Here is a 12,050-nt window from a genome sequence, read left to right as displayed (position 1 = left end):
ATTGATAGACAGTCCCAGGCAGATAATAGAGAGTTAACTTATCAGAACTTTGTATCAGCTTTCCCTAATTCAAGGATTACATTGCTGTTTAGCCTCCCTGTAAAAGCCCAAGTCAGCCCCCTCCACCCCACCCTCCCTCACCTTAATGTGTTCCCTGAATTCCTAGTGTTCCATTCATTCTGCACTTTGGTAACATGTTTCTTGTAATGTCAATGACACACTTGTAATTAGCAATATTGACACTAGATGGCAGGTCTTTGACATTCTTTGGCTCTGAGCCTCTAATATCACAAAGCCATGCACTTTTCCTGCCGGGTGCGGTGGCGTGCATCTGTAATCCCAGCTACTTGGGAGGCTGAGGCTGTCGGATTGCTTGAGTCCAGGAGTTCTGGTCTACTCTGTGCTATGTTGAGCGGGTGTCCGCACTAAGTTCAGTATCAATATGGTGGCTCTAGGGGAGCCTGGGGCCACCAGGTTGTCCTAAGGAGGGGTGAACCGGCCCAGGTCAGAAATGGAGCAGGTCAAATCCCCCATGCTGATCAGTAGTGGGATTGCACCTGTGAATAGCCAGTGTAGAGCAGCCTGGACAACACAGTGAGACACAGACTTTTTGCTCAATTATTATTACGCTTTTTTACAGCTTTATTGCCCTCACATACAGTATCTACAGTCTTCTCTATGTGTGATTTCACCACTTAAATATTTTAACTTTTTGGGGTGTTTTTTTGTAATATATAGCATTGCTTTCTTTTCAAGATTGAATGCAGCAATGATCATCTTTGAAATAGTTGTGGTTATTTAGGGGGGATTGAAATCGCTCTCAGTGACAATATTCATTTCATAAATAATTATTTATATACAGTTTTTCTTTAAATTTTTTAAATTTTTAACCACTTGCCCTCCAGGGGATTTACCCCCCTTCCTGACCAGGCAATTTTTTGCGATATGGCAGTGCGTTAGTTTAACTGAAAATTTTGCAGTCATGCAACTCTGCACCCAAATCAAATGTATGTCCTTCTTTTCCCCACAAACAGAGCTTTCTTTCGGTGGTATTTGATCGCCTGTGCGGTCTTAATTTTAAAAAAAAAAAATATATATATATTTTTGACTTTTTGCTATTAAACATGTCCAGTATAAAAAATGTTAAAAATCAAATTTCATCATAAATCAAAGCCAAAATGTATTCCGCTACATGTGTTTGCTATAAAAAAATAACAATATAGCGTTTACAAACGGCGGCAATCAGCGACTTTTACCGGGACTGCGGCGGGCATTCTGACGTGAGGAACTGTGCCATACTGTGCTGTGTGCAGTGCTGCTGTTAGTAACCACAGGGTCCCATGCAGCCAACCTGGGAAGCCCCACCCCCCCAAAAAACACGGTTTACAACGCTTCAGTTATGAATGAACACAGTGAGTGATCAGTACCAATCATTCATTGTTTTCATTTAGTAAAGAAAATGGCTGGTTAATGTGACATATATACTGGACCCTTCCCCTGCTCTCCATCCTGGAGGATCCTATTGTGTGTTTACAGCTGCTGGCAGGAAGGAGAGGAGGGAAGCCGGCAGCACTGTGGGGGTGGGGACACATGGGGGGCCTGGTTAGCAGGGGAAAGTGTATGATGCTCAGGGAGGGTGATAGGTACAGCGGGGGGTGGGGGCAATTACTGGACCTGATTCCCTGTATGGCTCTCTCTGCAGCAGCTGAAATCAGGAGGGAGATGAGAAGAAGCCAGCTTTCAGCTGCTGCAGAAAGAGAGGATCGGTCCCAGTGATTTCCCCCCCCGCCATGCTGATCAGCCTCCCTGCCCACATCCTTTCATCCAGCTGCTTGGGCCCCCCTGCTGGCCTGGACCCTGTATAGGAGGACTGGTGGTACCCTTTTATCCACGGCCCTGGCTGTGTGCCCCATGATGTGCTCTGGTCCCACATAATCTGCCCCGCCCTCATGTAATGTATCCTGCTCCCACATCATGTGCTCTGCCCTCATGTTATCTGCCCTGCTTTCATGTTATGTGCCCTGTCTCCATGTAATGTGGCCTGCTTTCATGTAATATGTTCTGCTTCCACATAATCTACCCTGCCCTAATGTAATGTGCCCTGCTCCCACATCATGTGTTCTGCCCTCATGTTATCTGCCCTGCCCTAATGTAATGTGCCCTGTCTCCATGTAATGTGCCCTGCTCCCACATAATCTTCCCTGCTCCCATGTAATATGCCCAGCTCCCATGTAATATGCTCTGCTCCCATATAATGTGCCCTGCTCTCATGTAATGTGCCCTGTCTCCATGTAATGTACCCTGCTCCCACATAATCTGCCCTGCTCTCATGTAATGTGCCCTGTTCCCATGTAATATGCCCAGCTCCCATGTAATATGCTCTGCTCCCATATAATGTGCTCTGCTCTCATGTAATGTGCCCTGCTCCTATGTAATATGCTCTGCTCCCATGTAATGTACCCTGCTCCCATGTAATGTGCTCTGCTCCCATGTAATGTGCTCTGCTCCCATGTAATATGCTCTGCTACCGTATAATATGCTCTGCTCCCATGTAATATGTTCTGCTCCCATGTAATGTGCCCTTTTCCCATGTATTGTGCCCTGCTGTTACACAATGTGCTCTTTCCTGATGTAATGTGCCCTGTTCCCACATAATATGCCCTGCTCTCACGCAATGTGCTCTGTTCTCACATAACGTGCTCTGCTTCCATGTAATGTGTCCTGCTTCTCCCTCATGTAATGAACCCACCTGAGCCCCTGTATCCTGCCCTGCTGCCACCCCAAACAAAGAGAAAGCACAAGTTTCACAATAAATAGGTACGTTTTAATATTTATTCTTTTATTTACTGCTATTTCTAAAAATAATTGTTGTATTAGCAATAGCTTGCTGATCATACCAATCAATCAGTGAGCTGTAGATGTGAACATTATTTCAGGGGTTCCCCGAGATCTCAAACTTTTTGCCAGGGGTTCCTCGAAGGGAAAAGGGTTGAGAAACACTGTTCTAGTATCTCAGAGCAAGCTCCCTCCTCTGCTGGATGCAATGGCGTATATCTGTAATCCCATCTACATGGGAGGCTGAGGATGTTGAGATTGCTATACATCCAGGAGGTCTGGTCTGCCCTGTGCTATGTCAATCAGGTGTCCACACTAAGTTCAGTATTAAACATACAACTGCAAGGTTCCATTTTGTATATAATAATATCAATATTTATAAGCATTGATACAATTGATAATATCCCTAAAATTGGTAGTAATATTGAGAATGTAAAGTCAACATTGTTTTCTAGGGCTGAAGAGAAGTACACTTCAGAACAAGTTGACAAAAGCCCAGAAGAACTGTCAGAAATGATGTCATTTTCTTACCACGACAGTTTAAGATATTTCCATGGTAGATCAAGCTTTTTTCCAATCATTTGTTTTTTCTTGTATAAAACATTTCTGTTCTCTGTATCAGTTATTCATTTATTTGGAAAATAATGTAAAAGTAGATGAAAAATAGAGAACAGATTGTAATACAACTGATACACCCAGACTGGATCAATCGGAATCCTTTGAAGTGATAGACAGTCCCAGGCAGATAATAGAGAGTTAAATTAGCAGAACTTTGTATCAGCTTCCCCTAATTCAAGGATTACATTGCTGTTTAGCCTCCCTGTAAAAGCCCCAGTCAGCCCCCTCCACCCCACCCTCCCTCACCTTAATGTGTTCCCTGAATTCCTAGTGTTCCATTCATTCTGCACTTTGGTAACATGTTTCTTGTAATGTCAATGACACACTTGTAATTAGCAATATTGACACTAGATGGCAGGTCTTTGACATTCTTTGGCTCTGAGCCTCTAATATCACAAAGCCATGCACTTTTCCTGCCGGGTGCGGTGGCGTGCGTCTGTAATCCCAGCTACTTGGGAGGCTGAGGCTGTCGGATTGCTTGAGTCCAGGAGTTCTGGTCTACTCTGTGCTATGTTGAGCGGGTGTCCACACTAAGTTCAGTATCAATATGGTGGCTCTAGGGGAGCCTGGAGCCGCCAGGTTGTCCTAAGGAGGGGTGAACCGGCCCAGGTCAGAAATGGAGCAGGTCAAATCCCCCATGCTGATCAGTAGTGGGATTGCACCTGTGAATAGCCAGTGTAGAGCAGCCTGGACAACACAGTGAGACACAGACTTTTTGCTCATTTATTATTACGCTTTTTTACAGCTTTATTGCCCTCACATACAGTATCTACAGTCTTCTCTATGTGTGATTTCATCACTTAAATATTTTAACTTTTTGGGGTGTTTTTTTGTAATATATAGCATTGCTTTCTTTTCAAGATTGAATGCAGCAATGATCATCTTTGAAATAGTTGTGGTTATTTAGGGGGGATTGAAATCGCTCTCAGTGACTATATTCATTTCATAAATAATTATTTATATACAGTTTTTCTTTAAATTTTTTAAATTTTTAACCACTTGCCCTCCAGAGGATTTACCCCCCTTCCTGACCAGGCTATTTTTTGCGATATGGCAGTGCGTTAGTTTAACTGAAAATTTTGCAGTCATGCAACTCTGCACCCAAATCAAATGTATGTCCTTCTTTTCCCCACAAACAGAGCTTTCTTTCGGTGGTATTTGATCGCCTGTGCGGTCTTAATTTAAAAAAAAAAAAATATATATATATATATATTTTTGACTTTTTGCTATTAAACATGTCCAGTATAGAAAATGTTAAAAATCAAATTTCATCATAAATCAAAGCCAAAATGTATTCCGCTACATGTGTTTGCTATAAAAAAATAACAATATAGCGTTTACAAACGGCGGCAATCAGCGACTTTTACCGGGACTGCGGCGGGCATTCTGACGTGAGGAACTGTGCCATACTGTGCTGTGTGCAGTGCTGCTGTTAGGAACCACAGGGTCCCATGCAGCCAACCTGGGAAGCCCCACCCCCCCAAAAAACACGGTTTACAACGCTTCAGTTATGAATGAACACAGTGAGTGATCAGTACCAATCATTCATTGTTTTCATTTAGTAAAGAAAATGGCTGGTTAATGTGACATATATACTGGACCCTTCCCCTGCTCTCCATCCTGGAGGATCCTATTGTGTGTTTACAGCTGCTGGCAGGAAGGAGAGGAGGGAAGCCGGCAGCACTGTGGGGGTGGGGACACATGGGGGGCCTGGTTAGCAGGGGAAAGTGTATGATGCTCAGGGAGGGTGATAGGTACAGCGGGGGGTGGGGGCAATTACTGGACCTGATTCCCTGTATGGCTCTCTCTGCAGCAGCTGAAATCAGGAGGGAGATGAGAAGAAGCCAGCTTTCAGCTGCTGCAGAAAGAGAGGATCGGTCCCAGTGATTTCCCCCCCCCCCCGCCATGCTGATCACCCTCCCTGCCCACATCCTTTCATCCAGCTGCTTGGGCCCCCCTGCTGGCCTGGACCCTGTATAGGAGGACTGGTGGTACCCTTTTATCCACGGCCCTGGCTGTGTGCCCCATGATGTGCTCTGGTCCCACATAATCTGCCCTGCCCTCATGTAATGTATCCTGCTCCCACATCATGTGCTCTGCCCTCATGTTATCTGCCCTGCTTTCATGTTATGTGCCCTGTCTCCATGTAATGTGGCCTGCTTTCATGTAATATGTTCTGCTTCCACATAATCTACCCTGCCCTAATGTAATGTGCCCTGTCTCCATGTAATGTGCCCTGCTCCCACATAATCTTCCCTGCTCTCATGTAATGTGCCCTGTTCCCATGTAATATGCCCAGCTCCCATGTAATATGCTCTGCTCCCATATAATGTGCTCTGCTCTCATGTAATGTGCCCTGCTCCTATGTAATATGCTCTGCTCCCATGTAATGTACCCTGCTCCCATGTAATGTGCTCTGCTCCCATGTAATGTGCTCTGCTCCCATGTAATATGCTCTGCTACCGTATAATATGCTCTGCTCCCATGTAATATGTTCTGCTCCCATGTAATGTGCCCTTTTCCCATGTATTGTGCCCTGCTGTTACACAATGTGCTCTTTCCTGATGTAATGTGCCCTGTTCCCACATAATATGCCCTGCTCTCACGCAATGTGCTCTGTTCTCACATAACGTGCCCTGCTTCCATGTAATGTGTCCTGCTTCTCCCTCATGTAATGAACCCACCTGAGCCCCTGTATCCTGCCCTGCTGCCACCCCAAACAAAGAGAAAGCACAAGTTTCACAATAAATAAGTACGTTTTAATATTTATTCTTTTATTTACTGCTATTTCTAAAAATAATTGTTGTATTAGCAATAGCTTGCTGATCATACCAATCAATCAGTGAGCTGTAGATGTGAACATTATTTCAGGGGTTCCCCGAGATCTCAAACTTTTTGCCAGGGGTTCCTCGAAGGGAAAAGGGTTGAGAAACACTGTTCTAGTATCTCAGAGCAAGCTCCCTCCTCTGCTGGATGCAATGGCGTATATCTGTAATCCCATCTACGTGGGAGGCTGAGGATGTTGAGATTGCTATACATGCAGGAGGTCTGGTCTGCCCTGTGCTATGTCAATCAGGTGTCCACACTAAGTTCAGTATTAAACATACAACTGCAAGGTTCCATTTTTTATATAATAATATCAATATTTATAAGCATTGATACAATTGATAATATCCCTAAAATTGGTAGTAATATTGAGAATGTAAAGTCAACATTGTTTTCTAGGGCTGAAGAGAAGTACACTTCAGAACAAGTTGACAAAAGCCCAGAAGAACTGTCAGAAATGATGTCATTTTCTTACCACGACAGTTTAAGATATTTCCATGGTAGATCAAGCTTTTTTCCAATCAGTTTTTTTTTCTTTTATAAAGCATTTCTGTTCTCTGTATCAGTTATTCATTTATTTGGAAAATAATGTAAAAGTAGATGAAAAATAGAGAACAGATTGTAATACAACTGATACACCCAGACTGGATCAGTCAGAATCCTTTGAATTGATAGACAGTCCCAGGCAGATAATAGAGAGTTAACTTATCAGAACTTTGTATCAGCTTTCCCTAATTCAAGGATTACATTGCTGTTTAGCCTCCCTGTAAAAGCCCAAGTCAGCCCCCTCCACCCCACCCTCCCTCACCTTAATGTGTTCCCTGAATTCCTAGTGTTCCATTCATTCTGCACTTTGGTAACATGTTTCTTGTAATGTCAATGACACACTTGTAATTAGCAATATTGACACTAGATGGCAGGTCTTTGACATTCTTTGGCTCTGAGCCTCTAATATCACAAAGCCATGCACTTTTCCTGCCGGGTGCGGTGGCGTGCATCTGTAATCCCAGCTACTTGGGAGGCTGAGGCTGTCGGATTGCTTGAGTCCAGGAGTTCTGGTCTACTCTGTGCTATGTTGAGCGGGTGTCCGCACTAAGTTCAGTATCAATATGGTGGCTCTAGGGGAGCCTGGGGCCACCAGGTTGTCCTAAGGAGGGGTGAACCGGCCCAGGTCAGAAATGGAGCAGGTCAAATCCCCCATGCTGATCAGTAGTGGGATTGCACCTGTGAATAGCCAGTGTAGAGCAGCCTGGACAACACAGTGAGACACAGACTTTTTGCTCAATTATTATTACGCTTTTTTACAGCTTTATTGCCCTCACATACAGTATCTACAGTCTTCTCTATGTGTGATTTCACCACTTAAATATTTTAACTTTTTGGGGTGTTTTTTTGTAATATATAGCATTGCTTTCTTTTCAAGATTGAATGCAGCAATGATCATCTTTGAAATAGTTGTGGTTATTTAGGGGGGATTGAAATCGCTCTCAGTGACAATATTCATTTCATAAATAATTATTTATATACAGTTTTTCTTTAAATTTTTTAAATTTTTAACCACTTGCCCTCCAGGGGATTTACCCCCCTTCCTGACCAGGCAATTTTTTGCGATATGGCAGTGCGTTAGTTTAACTGAAAATTTTGCAGTCATGCAACTCTGCACCCAAATCAAATGTATGTCCTTCTTTTCCCCACAAACAGAGCTTTCTTTCGGTGGTATTTGATCGCCTGTGCGGTCTTAATTTTAAAAAAAAAAAATATATATATATTTTTGACTTTTTGCTATTAAACATGTCCAGTATAAAAAATGTTAAAAATCAAATTTCATCATAAATCAAAGCCAAAATGTATTCCGCTACATGTGTTTGCTATAAAAAAATAACAATATAGCGTTTACAAACGGCGGCAATCAGCGACTTTTACCGGGACTGCGGCGGGCATTCTGACGTGAGGAACTGTGCCATACTGTGCTGTGTGCAGTGCTGCTGTTAGTAACCACAGGGTCCCATGCAGCCAACCTGGGAAGCCCCACCCCCCCAAAAAACACGGTTTACAACGCTTCAGTTATGAATGAACACAGTGAGTGATCAGTACCAATCATTCATTGTTTTCATTTAGTAAAGAAAATGGCTGGTTAATGTGACATATATACTGGACCCTTCCCCTGCTCTCCATCCTGGAGGATCCTATTGTGTGTTTACAGCTGCTGGCAGGAAGGAGAGGAGGGAAGCCGGCAGCACTGTGGGGGTGGGGACACATGGGGGGCCTGGTTAGCAGGGGAAAGTGTATGATGCTCAGGGAGGGTGATAGGTACAGCGGGGGGTGGGGGCAATTACTGGACCTGATTCCCTGTATGGCTCTCTCTGCAGCAGCTGAAATCAGGAGGGAGATGAGAAGAAGCCAGCTTTCAGCTGCTGCAGAAAGAGAGGATCGGTCCCAGTGATTTCCCCCCCCGCCATGCTGATCAGCCTCCCTGCCCACATCCTTTCATCCAGCTGCTTGGGCCCCCCTGCTGGCCTGGACCCTGTATAGGAGGACTGGTGGTACCCTTTTATCCACGGCCCTGGCTGTGTGCCCCATGATGTGCTCTGGTCCCACATAATCTGCCCCGCCCTCATGTAATGTATCCTGCTCCCACATCATGTGCTCTGCCCTCATGTTATCTGCCCTGCTTTCATGTTATGTGCCCTGTCTCCATGTAATGTGGCCTGCTTTCATGTAATATGTTCTGCTTCCACATAATCTACCCTGCCCTAATGTAATGTGCCCTGCTCCCACATCATGTGTTCTGCCCTCATGTTATCTGCCCTGCCCTAATGTAATGTGCCCTGTCTCCATGTAATGTGCCCTGCTCCCACATAATCTTCCCTGCTCCCATGTAATATGCCCAGCTCCCATGTAATATGCTCTGCTCCCATATAATGTGCCCTGCTCTCATGTAATGTGCCCTGTCTCCATGTAATGTACCCTGCTCCCACATAATCTGCCCTGCTCTCATGTAATGTGCCCTGTTCCCATGTAATATGCCCAGCTCCCATGTAATATGCTCTGCTCCCATATAATGTGCTCTGCTCTCATGTAATGTGCCCTGCTCCTATGTAATATGCTCTGCTCCCATGTAATGTACCCTGCTCCCATGTAATGTGCTCTGCTCCCATGTAATGTGCTCTGCTCCCATGTAATATGCTCTGCTACCGTATAATATGCTCTGCTCCCATGTAATATGTTCTGCTCCCATGTAATGTGCCCTTTTCCCATGTATTGTGCCCTGCTGTTACACAATGTGCTCTTTCCTGATGTAATGTGCCCTGTTCCCACATAATATGCCCTGCTCTCACGCAATGTGCTCTGTTCTCACATAACGTGCTCTGCTTCCATGTAATGTGTCCTGCTTCTCCCTCATGTAATGAACCCACCTGAGCCCCTGTATCCTGCCCTGCTGCCACCCCAAACAAAGAGAAAGCACAAGTTTCACAATAAATAGGTACGTTTTAATATTTATTCTTTTATTTACTGCTATTTCTAAAAATAATTGTTGTATTAGCAATAGCTTGCTGATCATACCAATCAATCAGTGAGCTGTAGATGTGAACATTATTTCAGGGGTTCCCCGAGATCTCAAACTTTTTGCCAGGGGTTCCTCGAAGGGAAAAGGGTTGAGAAACACTGTTCTAGTATCTCAGAGCAAGCTCCCTCCTCTGCTGGATGCAATGGCGTATATCTGTAATCCCATCTACATGGGAGGCTGAGGATGTTGAGATTGCTATACATCCAGGAGGTCTGGTCTGCCCTGTGCTATGTCAATCAGGTGTCCACACTAAGTTCAGTATTAAACATACAACTGCAAGGTTCCATTTTGTATATAATAATATCAATATTTATAAGCATTGATACAATTGATAATATCCCTAAAATTGGTAGTAATATTGAGAATGTAAAGTCAACATTGTTTTCTAGGGCTGAAGAGAAGTACACTTCAGAACAAGTTGACAAAAGCCCAGAAGAACTGTCAGAAATGATGTCATTTTCTTACCACGACAGTTTAAGATATTTCCATGGTAGATCAAGCTTTTTTCCAATCATTTGTTTTTTCTTGTATAAAACATTTCTGTTCTCTGTATCAGTTATTCATTTATTTGGAAAATAATGTAAAAGTAGATGAAAAATAGAGAACAGATTGTAATACAACTGATACACCCAGACTGGATCAATCGGAATCCTTTGAAGTGATAGACAGTCCCAGGCAGATAATAGAGAGTTAAATTAGCAGAACTTTGTATCAGCTTCCCCTAATTCAAGGATTACATTGCTGTTTAGCCTCCCTGTAAAAGCCCCAGTCAGCCCCCTCCACCCCACCCTCCCTCACCTTAATGTGTTCCCTGAATTCCTAGTGTTCCATTCATTCTGCACTTTGGTAACATGTTTCTTGTAATGTCAATGACACACTTGTAATTAGCAATATTGACACTAGATGGCAGGTCTTTGACATTCTTTGGCTCTGAGCCTCTAATATCACAAAGCCATGCACTTTTCCTGCCGGGTGCGGTGGCGTGCGTCTGTAATCCCAGCTACTTGGGAGGCTGAGGCTGTCGGATTGCTTGAGTCCAGGAGTTCTGGTCTACTCTGTGCTATGTTGAGCGGGTGTCCACACTAAGTTCAGTATCAATATGGTGGCTCTAGGGGAGCCTGGAGCCGCCAGGTTGTCCTAAGGAGGGGTGAACCGGCCCAGGTCAGAAATGGAGCAGGTCAAATCCCCCATGCTGATCAGTAGTGGGATTGCACCTGTGAATAGCCAGTGTAGAGCAGCCTGGACAACACAGTGAGACACAGACTTTTTGCTCATTTATTATTACGCTTTTTTACAGCTTTATTGCCCTCACATACAGTATCTACAGTCTTCTCTATGTGTGATTTCATCACTTAAATATTTTAACTTTTTGGGGTGTTTTTTTGTAATATATAGCATTGCTTTCTTTTCAAGATTGAATGCAGCAATGATCATCTTTGAAATAGTTGTGGTTATTTAGGGGGGATTGAAATCGCTCTCAGTGACTATATTCATTTCATAAATAATTATTTATATACAGTTTTTCTTTAAATTTTTTAAATTTTTAACCACTTGCCCTCCAGAGGATTTACCCCCCTTCCTGACCAGGCTATTTTTTGCGATATGGCAGTGCGTTAGTTTAACTGAAAATTTTGCAGTCATGCAACTCTGCACCCAAATCAAATGTATGTCCTTCTTTTCCCCACAAACAGAGCTTTCTTTCGGTGGTATTTGATCGCCTGTGCGGTCTTAATTTAAAAAAAAAAATATATATATATATATATATATTTTTGACTTTTTGCTATTAAACATGTCCAGTATAGAAAATGTTAAAAATCAAATTTCATCATAAATCAAAGCCAAAATGTATTCCGCTACATGTGTTTGCTATAAAAAAATAACAATATAGCGTTTACAAACGGCGGCAATCAGCGACTTTTACCGGGACTGCGGCGGGCATTCTGACGTGAGGAACTGTGCCATACTGTGCTGTGTGCAGTGCTGCTGTTAGGAACCACAGGGTCCCATGCAGCCAACCTGGGAAGCCCCACCCCCCCAAAAAACACGGTTTACAACGCTTCAGTTATGAATGAACACAGTGAGTGATCAGTACCAATCATTCATTGTTTTCATTTAGTAAAGAAAATGGCTGGTTAATGTGACATATATACTGGACCCTTCCCCTGCTCTCCATCCTGGAGGATCCTATTGTGTGTTTACAGCT

General features: G+C 43.6%; 4 non-coding genes across 4 annotated transcripts; all 4 read left to right on the top strand.

Moving 5' to 3' along the window:
• Positions 1-310: 310 nt before the first annotated feature.
• LOC149441523 (signal recognition particle RNA) lies at positions 311-611 on the top strand. Its single transcript, XR_016307364.1, has one exon.
• A 3,257-nt stretch (positions 612-3,868) lies between these two features.
• LOC149441522 (signal recognition particle RNA) lies at positions 3,869-4,169 on the top strand. The gene has a single exon (XR_016307341.1).
• Positions 4,170-7,256: 3,087 nt separating this feature from the next.
• LOC149441521 (signal recognition particle RNA) lies at positions 7,257-7,557 on the top strand. The gene has a single exon (XR_016307357.1).
• Positions 7,558-10,814: 3,257 nt separating this feature from the next.
• Positions 10,815-11,115, top strand: LOC149441520 (signal recognition particle RNA). Its single transcript, XR_016307340.1, has one exon.
• Positions 11,116-12,050: the final 935 nt, after the last annotated feature.

This window comes from Staurois parvus, unplaced genomic scaffold, assembly GCF_062004578.1.
Source record: "Staurois parvus isolate SC_StPar_1 unplaced genomic scaffold, SC_StPar_1.0 ptg000978l, whole genome shotgun sequence".
Classification (NCBI taxonomy): domain Eukaryota; kingdom Metazoa; phylum Chordata; class Amphibia; order Anura; family Ranidae; genus Staurois; species Staurois parvus.
The sequence above is the reverse complement of the archived record's forward strand: the minus strand, read 5'-3'. Positions and strand labels throughout refer to the sequence as shown.